The 8,819-nt window shown below is 43.9% G+C and overlaps 1 long non-coding RNA gene across 1 annotated transcript; it reads left to right on the top strand.

Moving 5' to 3' along the window:
- LOC110260466 lies at positions 5,461 to 8,546 on the top strand. The gene is made up of 2 exons (XR_002343775.1): positions 5,461 to 5,550; positions 7,647 to 8,546. It is a non-coding gene; the product is annotated as an uncharacterized LOC110260466 (long non-coding RNA).

The following is an 8,819-nucleotide window of genomic DNA, read 5'->3' as shown; positions in this document are numbered from 1 at the left end:
TTTACACTTTTTAAAAATATTTTTCTTAACTTTGAGCTGGCTGAAATCTCCAGTACATGTATAACAATGTAATGATTTGAGATATACTTGCCCTGTTCCTGATATGAAGGGGAAATTATTTCACAATTAATATAATGTTCGCTGAAGGTTTTGCATAGATGAACTTCATTAGATAGAGATAATTCCATTCTATTTCTATTTTGCAGAAAGTTTTTATCATGAACACATATTGAATTCTGGCAAATGCCTTCCCTACATCTTTTGAAATAATAACGTGATTTTTCTCCTCTCTTCAGTTAATTTTGGTGAATCATATTGACTTATTTTAGAATAAGTAAATACATCTTGAATTCTTGTGATTAAATTCCCTAAATATATTGCAGGATCCTGTTTGCTAATATTTTGTGAAATATCCCTGCTTCTGTGTTCATGAAGGATACTGATCCATAAATTTCTTTTGTGTAATGTTCTTGCCAAGTTTCAGTATCAAAACTATGTTATTCCTGGAGTTCCCGTCGTGGTGCAGTGGTTAACGAATCCGACTAGGAACCATGAGGTTGCAGGTTTGGTCCCTGCCCTTGCTCCGTGGGTTAATGATCCGGCGTTGCCGTGAGCTGTGGTGTAGGTTGCAGACGCGGCTCGGATCCCGAGTTGCTGTGGCTCTGGCATAGGCCAGTGGCTACAGCTCCGATTCGACCCCTAGCCTGGGAACCTCCATATGCCGCGGGAGCGGCCCAAAGAAATAGCAAAAAGACAAAAACAAAAAAACAAAAAACAAAAAAACAAAACAAAAAAAAAAACTATGTTATTCCCAAGAAAACTTGGTGAGTATTCATTCCCTCTTCCTCTGTTCTCTGAAAGAGATTATTCATGATTAATATTTTTCTCCCTTAAGTGTTTTTGATATAACTCACTAGTTAATCAATTTGGACCTAGAGTTTTCTAAACGGGGAGGTTTTGAACAATGAGTTAAAGTTCTCTAATAATTATAGGGATTGCATCGCCTAGGCCTCAACCAGAGGAGCACAACCAGTAGGAAATATACATTAGGAGATCAGGGAGTTCCCGTTGTAGCTCACTGGGTTAAGAACCTGACATAGTGTCTGTGAGGATGCAGGTTCAATCCCTGGCCTCATTCAGTGGGTTAAGGATCCAGTGTTGCCATAAGCTGAGGCATAGGTCACAGATGCGGCTCAGATCTGGCATTTCTGTGGCTGTGGCATAATCGTGCAGCTATAGCTCTGATTCAACCACTGGCCCGGGCATTTGCATAAGACAAAGGTGTAGCCATAAAAAGAGATGAAGGACTTGGCTTATATGATTACGATGGGATCTGGCTAAGCAAGTCCAAAATCCATAGCACTGGCTGCTAGGAATGGCAGGCTGAAACTATCTGTCATGAGCTGAAGTTACTTCAAAGACGCTTCAGGACTGCTCTTAAGGTCTTTCAACTATTGAGTAAGATCAGCCCAGATTATCTCGGATAGTCTTCCTTACTCAAAGTCAATTGTACATGAGCATTAATCACATCTACCTTCATGCATCACCTGGATTAGTGTTTAAAAACTAGGGATTGTAGCCTAGCCATGCTGACACATCAAAAGATCACTACAAGGCTATCCAAATTTTCTTTATGTGTTAGTTTTTGTTACTTGTGTTTTCAAGGAATTTGTACTTTTCACATAGATTGGAGAATTTGTTGTTAATGAAATTATGTATACTATCTGCTCATTATCTTTTTATGTAATAATGTCATGTCTATCATTTGTGAAATATTTTTACCCAGTTTTAATGTACACAGGGATGTTACCACATATGTAAACGTGCTCAAGCCACAAACAAACTAAAAAGATGAGGACGATAATAAATTTTAAAATAATAGTTTTTAAACCCTAAGATTCATTTCTGATTTCTCTTGTTCTCACGTCCCACATATAAATGTCCTGAAGTTCCCGAAGAGCCGCTTCTCTTCTTCTCATCATCTCCAGTGTTCTTATTCTAATTGGAGTCACTGTTATCCTTCATCTAAACCCCTGCCAAGGTCGCCTGGCTTGTCTCTTCCTATCTCATGCCACGATCCCTTATCTAAGTACCTGCAGGAATCATATCAAGATGTAATTAATATTATACACTGTCTTTGCTGAAATTATCAAATATCCTCCCATTTAAGAATAAAATCAGAGGAGTTTTCATCAGCAGAAATGAAACCGACTAGCATCCATGAGGATGCAGGCTTGATCCCTGGCCCTCACTCAGTGGGTTAAGGCTCCTGCATTGCCAGGAGCTGTGGTGTGGGTCAGAGATGCAGCTCAGATCTGACGTTGCTGTGGCTGTGGTGTAGGCCAGCAGCTACAGCTCTGATTTCACCCCAGCCATTGAACCTCCATATGCTGCGGGGAGCGGGGGGAGCTAAAAAGCAAAAAAAAAAAAAAGAATAAAATCAAAAGCCTTTACTGTCCCCCAAACATTCCATGCAGTGGCACTGCATATTTTGCTCATTGTATCACTCTCCTCTTGTTCATTACGTTGCAGGAATATCGACAACTTGGTATTCTCTTGTTCTTTAAAATAACCTTTCACTTAAGTTTGAAGCATAAATCATAAAATAACACAAACTTTAAGTATACCACCCAATAAACTTTCACTAGCTGAATAACCCTGTAACCAACATACAGATGAAGAAAAAGTATGTGCCCAGCACCCCAGTGGCCCATCCTGTTGTGTCTCCTCGCAGTCACCCCCAAATAGCACAACCATCTTGACATCTAACACCACACATTAGACTTCTTTGTCTTGAAATTTATCAAAAGGAGATCACAGAGCACAATTTTTTCCTTTTCAATTTTTGGGGGGTTTTTTTTGTTTGTTTGTTTGTTTGTTTGTTTTTTGGCTACACTAGCAGCATGTGGAAGTTCCAGGGCCAGGGATCGAACCTGAGATACAGCAGCAATCCGAGCCAGTACAGTGACAATACCTGCTCTGCCACAATCCCTCTGGTTTTCCTGTTGATCTGCAGGAGTGTGTGTGTGTGTGTGTGTGCTCTGGACACAAGTCGTGTGTATGATATATGTATTGTAAAAAGCTTCTCCATCTCTGGGCCTTCGTGCAATCATAGAAAGGTCTTTTTTTTTCTTTTTACAGACACACCTACAGCACATGGAAGTTACTGTGCTAGGTGTCAAATCAGAGCTGCAGCTGCTGGCTGACACCACAGCCACAGCAATGCCAGATCCAAGCCGCATCTGCTGTCTACACCTAGCTTGCAGCAACACATATCCTTAACCCACTGAGAGAAGCCAGGGATCGAACTCACATCCTTACAGAGATGTCGTTGTGTTCTTAACCTGCTGAGGCACAACAGGAATTCCATGCAGTGTCTTTTAACAACCAGAAATTTTTAATTTTAATGAATTAGAATTTATCATTTCCCCCTTTATAATGATGCCTTTTATTCCCTGTTTGAGGAATTTTTGCTATTGACAGGATCGTGAAGATAATTCTTTCCCTTTTTTGAAGTTTTATCGTTTTACCATTCAAACATAGATCTAAATCCATCCAAGATTAATTTTTCAGGGGTCGAGGTATATTTTTGAGCCCCATAGGAATATCCAATTGACCCATGTACCTTTTATTGAAAAGACTATCATTTCTCCACTGCATTGGAAAGTCTCCTTCATCATAAGTCAAGTACCTATATATCTGTGAGTTTGTCTCTGCAGCCCCTACCCGCTTCCATTGGACTTTGTGTTTATTCTTACAGTAACACCACATGACTTAATTACTGTAGTATTGGTATCTGGTAGTTAACTTCATTATATTTTAAGAACTTCTTGAATATTCTTAGTCATTTGTCTTTCCATGTGGATTTTGAAACAACCTTATCAAGTGCTACCAATAAAAATGTGTTGAAATCTCTGAATGCATTCAATAGAATCAAATATTAAAATTTAATTTTTAAATAAGCTTCTACCAAAAATGATAATACTGGGATGCATATGCTTTGAATCTACAGGTCAATTTAGGTGCAAATAAACGGAAAACCTTTCACGTTCACAGATTGGAAAACTTAACATTATTAAAATGTCCATACTTTCATTATATTTTCCATTAATGAGGGATCTTTGCTACAATCTAGGGTGTAGACTATGCTCAATTATTAGGGGATTTAGACTCTGTTTGAGGTACCCATTTTTCTGCCTATACTGTTGATATTTTCTCAGCACTAAAAAAATCCCGAGCTACCACGTGGAAAGAGGTGGTGCCCAGGACTCTGAGATCTTTGGCTGTTGCAGGGAAAGAGACCTAAGGATGTACCTGCGGGGAAATCAGGCTGCAGGAAAAGAGTGTCATAGGACCAACAAGGAAGGTCAGTGACCAAGGGAGATGTTCATATTTTATGCCTTGGAAATCTGAGATGTAGTGCAAGGACTTGTGTGTCAGTCGGTCCTGAAGAAGAGGAGGAGAGAGCACACATCACTTCATGGATCACAGTTGGGCGTGGGATGGTGTGAAGCAGGTGGAGAAGGGTTAAGTCAAACTCCAGAGCTCAGGACGACTCTAGAAGGAGAATGACTCTCCTGTACAAGGGAGTCCTCTTCCACATAACCTCCCAGTTGGCCGACGGGTGGTGTGTTAAGCAAATGTCTGCCATGTTGTCCTGTCCCTTCTCTCCACATCTGTCTCCTGCTAGACTAGGAGTTTTTCTTCGGCCTGGGATGCATCTTAGTCACTATTGTCTCCTTCCTCACTCACAGATCTGGCCCCTGGTAGGTTCTCAATGGTCTTTAGGAAAACGATCTTAAGGTGTTTTGTTTGTTTGCTTGCTTGCTTGCTTGATTTTTAGTGCTCTACCCACGGCATATGGAAGTTCCCAAGCTAAGGGATCAAAACAGAGCTACAGCTGCTTGCCTATGCCACAGCCACAGCAACACCAGATCCTTAGCCCACTGAGTGAGGCCAGGGATCGAACCCACATCCTCTTGGATACGAGTCGGGTTCATTTCTGTTAAGCCATGACGGGAACTCCCTGATCTTAACTTAATTTGATCCGTGATCTCTGTGGCATGGATGGTAACTTCATCTACTTCATATAAAATGTGGGCAGGAGATGCCAGGATGGACAATGACGTGCATCAAGATCCAGCCCTGGCATCCTTAGAAAAAAACCCTATCTTAGGGCATCCCAGCCCAGAGACGCCTTCCCTCTTGTCTCCTCAGTTTCACCGAAACTCCACTGAAGGATCAGGTGAGGAAAATGCATCTATCCCTACATCCCTCTGCCCCACCCATCACACACAGACATTCTAAATCCTCCCAGAGGAAATAGAAATGTGGTTATTCACCCCAAAGCTGCCAAACGAGAGTTTTGAGTGCAAAGAAAGGGGTTGACGAGTTTCTTCAAGAACTGCATGAGACATCAGGACACCAGGAAATGACGGGAAAACCCCTTTGGTTTCCTCCCACCAGCCTGAGCCCAGGATAAAAGGACCCTGCTCCGTTCTTCCTCACGCCACTTGAATCCCGGAGGCCTAGAATAGCCCGGAGAGACAGGTGAGTGGGGAGGCCATCAGTAGGTTCCCATGGGAGGGAATGAGAAGACGGTGTAGAGTTACGGATTGTGGTGGGATACAGATGATCGGAAACAGCAATAGGGGAGTTCCTGTCATGGCTCTGTGGTTAACGAATCTGACTAGAAACCATGAGGTTGTGGGTTCAATCCCTGGCCTTGCGCAATGGGTTAAGGACCCAGGGTTGCTGTGAGCTGTGGTGTAGGTTGCAGACACGGCTCGGATCCCAAGTTGCTGTGGCTCTGGCGTAGGCCGGTGGCTACAACTCCAATTAGACTCCTAGCCTGGAAATCTCCATATGCCATGGGTGCGGCCCTAGAAAAGGCAAAAAGACAATAACTAACTAACTAACTAACTAACTAAATGAATAAATAAATAAATAAATAAATAAATAAATAAATAAATAAATGAAACAGCAATAGGAACAGATAAGCAAAATGGACCAGAAATTAAACACCAGGCTGGGAGCCAAGAGAAGCGTGTGATGCAGAAAATCAGGGTCTAGGGAGTTCCCATTGTGGCTTAGCGGAAACGAATCTGACTACTATTCATGAGGATGAAGGTTCGACCCCTGGCCTCGCTCAGTGCGTTAAGGATCAGGTGTGCCATGAGCTGCGCTGTAGGTCACAGACGTGGCTCGGATCCCACATTGCTATGGCTGTAGCGTAGGCTGGTGGCTACAGATCTGATTCAACCCCTAGCCTGGGAACTTTCATATGCTGCGGGTATAGCCCTAAAAAGCAAAAAAAAAAAGAAAAGAAAAGAAAAAGAAAAAGAAAGAAAATCAGGGTCTGAATCAGTTGTTAGTAAACTACAGCCTACCTGTCTGTGTAAAGGTTTTATTGGAAAACAGCTGTCCCCTCCGTGTACAGATGGCCTATGCCTACTCTTACACGGCAATGGCAGAGTTGAAAAGTTGTGACTCAGACTGGCCTGAAGAGCCTAAAATATTTACTATCTGGCCCTTTCAGGAAGTTTGCCAAGTGCTGTTCTAAAATATAAAACAATTTGAGATTAACAATTTGAGATTTCTTTTAATATAGAGCAAAAAGCTCCAGCTCAGCCTAAAGGACATTGGTAAAGCTGAGGCCAGAAGTTAGCTTTCATGGCCCCAGTCTTTGTTCTTTCTTATCCTCCACCTTGAATCTTTCTTTGCTTCAGGGTCAAGGTTTCAACCCCAAGCCAAAGTATGATGAGTCACCCAGTGAGGATCTGAGGTCAATCTGGGGGGGTTCCTAGTGACTCAGACCCTGCTATGGATTCTGACTCTTAAGACAGCCAGTGTGAAGGGACAGTAATTATCCATCAAGAAGCCATGGTCAAGGAGTTCCCACTATGGTGCATTGGGTTAAGGACCCAGCATTGCCGCAGCTGTGGCATAGGTGGAAGCTGTGGCTCGAATTCAATCCCTGGCGAGGGAACTTCCACACGCCACTTGGTGGGGAGGCGGTGGGGGGGTGGCTTAAAAAGAAAAAAAAAATTTTAAGTAGTCAAGAATGATACAAAAGAGCTAAAGATGTTGCCCGAAAGGGCAAAGGCCAACGTTAACGGGGAGAAATGCCTCAGCAAAATATGGGGGTGCAGTCCCAGAGAAAGAAAACATTACATGGTATATGGAAACAATATTATCTAATCTCTCCAAAGTAGTCTTTCATCTTGAACAGGGCTTACAACATTTAGCAGGTGCTCTCTTGTCCTCCCCAATCTTCTTTTCTTCAAGCCGACTGTTCCAAAGACATCATACCTGTTATTTTCAGGTACATTTTCCAAACCCATTCTTTCCCCTGTCTCCTTGCCACGTGAACACGTTCCATTTAAAGGACAGAGTACAGTCTAGGCACCAACACTCAGGTGGACCAGAGCAGGCACTGGGCACCTGTGGGGCAGCCCCCAAGAAAAATTCTCTCTTTTGGCCACAGTGGTCTGTGGGGGTTCCTGTGGGGTGGGTGGTCTTGGGAGGGAATGAAATAGGATGGTCATAACGTTGATCTTAAAGAAAGAATAAGAGATAGTGCTTCTCTCTTGCGTTAATTTGCAAATAACCCCCTCCACTGATGTTGTTTCATTTCTTTCTTGCAGTTTCTCTTCCGTCTAAGGAAAATGTCCCAGCAGCAGCAGCAGCAACAATGCAAAGTCCCCCCGCAGCCCCCTCCCCAGGTCCCTGTGCCTTGTCCTCCCCAGGTCCCTGGGCCCTGCCCTCCCAATCCGTGTACCCCACCTCCTCCCAGCCAGCAGAAGTGTCCCCCAGTTAAGTGTCCCCCCCACCAGCAGGAATACCTGCCGAAGCAGAAGTGACATCTCGGAAGCCACCCTCCACCGCCTGATTATGAAAACACTGCATCCCCTTGCCCCACGCCATCCCCTCACTTCCAGCAACAGCAAGGAACACAAACAGCTTAGAAGATGCTGCCTCTCTTCAGATTCAAGGAGAAAGATGCCATCATCAGAGTATATTGGGTTTTCCTTTCCAAATCAGTAACTCCTCCCAGCTCATCTCCCAGGAGACGGCATGATACCATGTTCTCAAACTCTTCCCTAGAAGCACCACCCATTCTTGTCCTTCTCCGTCAAGGCTGTGGTCAAGACGAGGCCAGACTCTCCACCAGCTGTCTCTTCTACCACACTGCCTCCTGCTGATTATACAAGGTCACTACAAGGACACAAATAATTCTGGCTGAGCAATCTGCCTCCCTGGGAAGCAACAACTTCATAAACTTTACAAAGGAGCAAATGTGGCCGAAAAAAGAACACGAAAAAAACTGCTTAAACCAAGTGAAGTTCCTCCAGACTTCTTCAGAGCACAATTCCACACTCCTTGGTGAAGGCGATGAGGTCTCTGTATTTCCTCCCCAATCATCCCCACGATCCCTAGCAAAGCTCACCCTGCCTGCTTGTCTCTGAGCCCCAGCCAGTTAAAAGTATCCCAGGCTCTTTCATGTCCCTTCCCCCATGCTTCTCAATAAAATTCTTTCCCCCTGATTTGCCGTGTCTCTGCTCTCTTGCTGGGGCTGGGAGAAAGACAGAGCAACACAGCCAGACAAATCAGGGCTTGAGAAGGGAATCAAGAGACTGAGGGAGAAATCACTGCGAGGACCCTGGAGTCAGTCGGGGGCCACAGGAGGACGTGAGGACAATGCACAAGCCAGCAAATCCCCTTTCCTCTCTGGGCACACTTTCCCAACACCCCAAAGGACCAGCTGCTCCCAAGACCACAACTGCTTCCGTTGCCTATCCCTTCTTGGCAAGAACTTA

Source organism: Sus scrofa, chromosome 4, assembly GCF_000003025.6.
Source record: "Sus scrofa isolate TJ Tabasco breed Duroc chromosome 4, Sscrofa11.1, whole genome shotgun sequence".
In the NCBI taxonomy this organism is placed as follows: domain Eukaryota; kingdom Metazoa; phylum Chordata; class Mammalia; order Artiodactyla; family Suidae; genus Sus; species Sus scrofa.
Note: the sequence above shows the minus strand (reverse complement) of the source record. Positions and strands in the feature narration are given on the sequence as shown.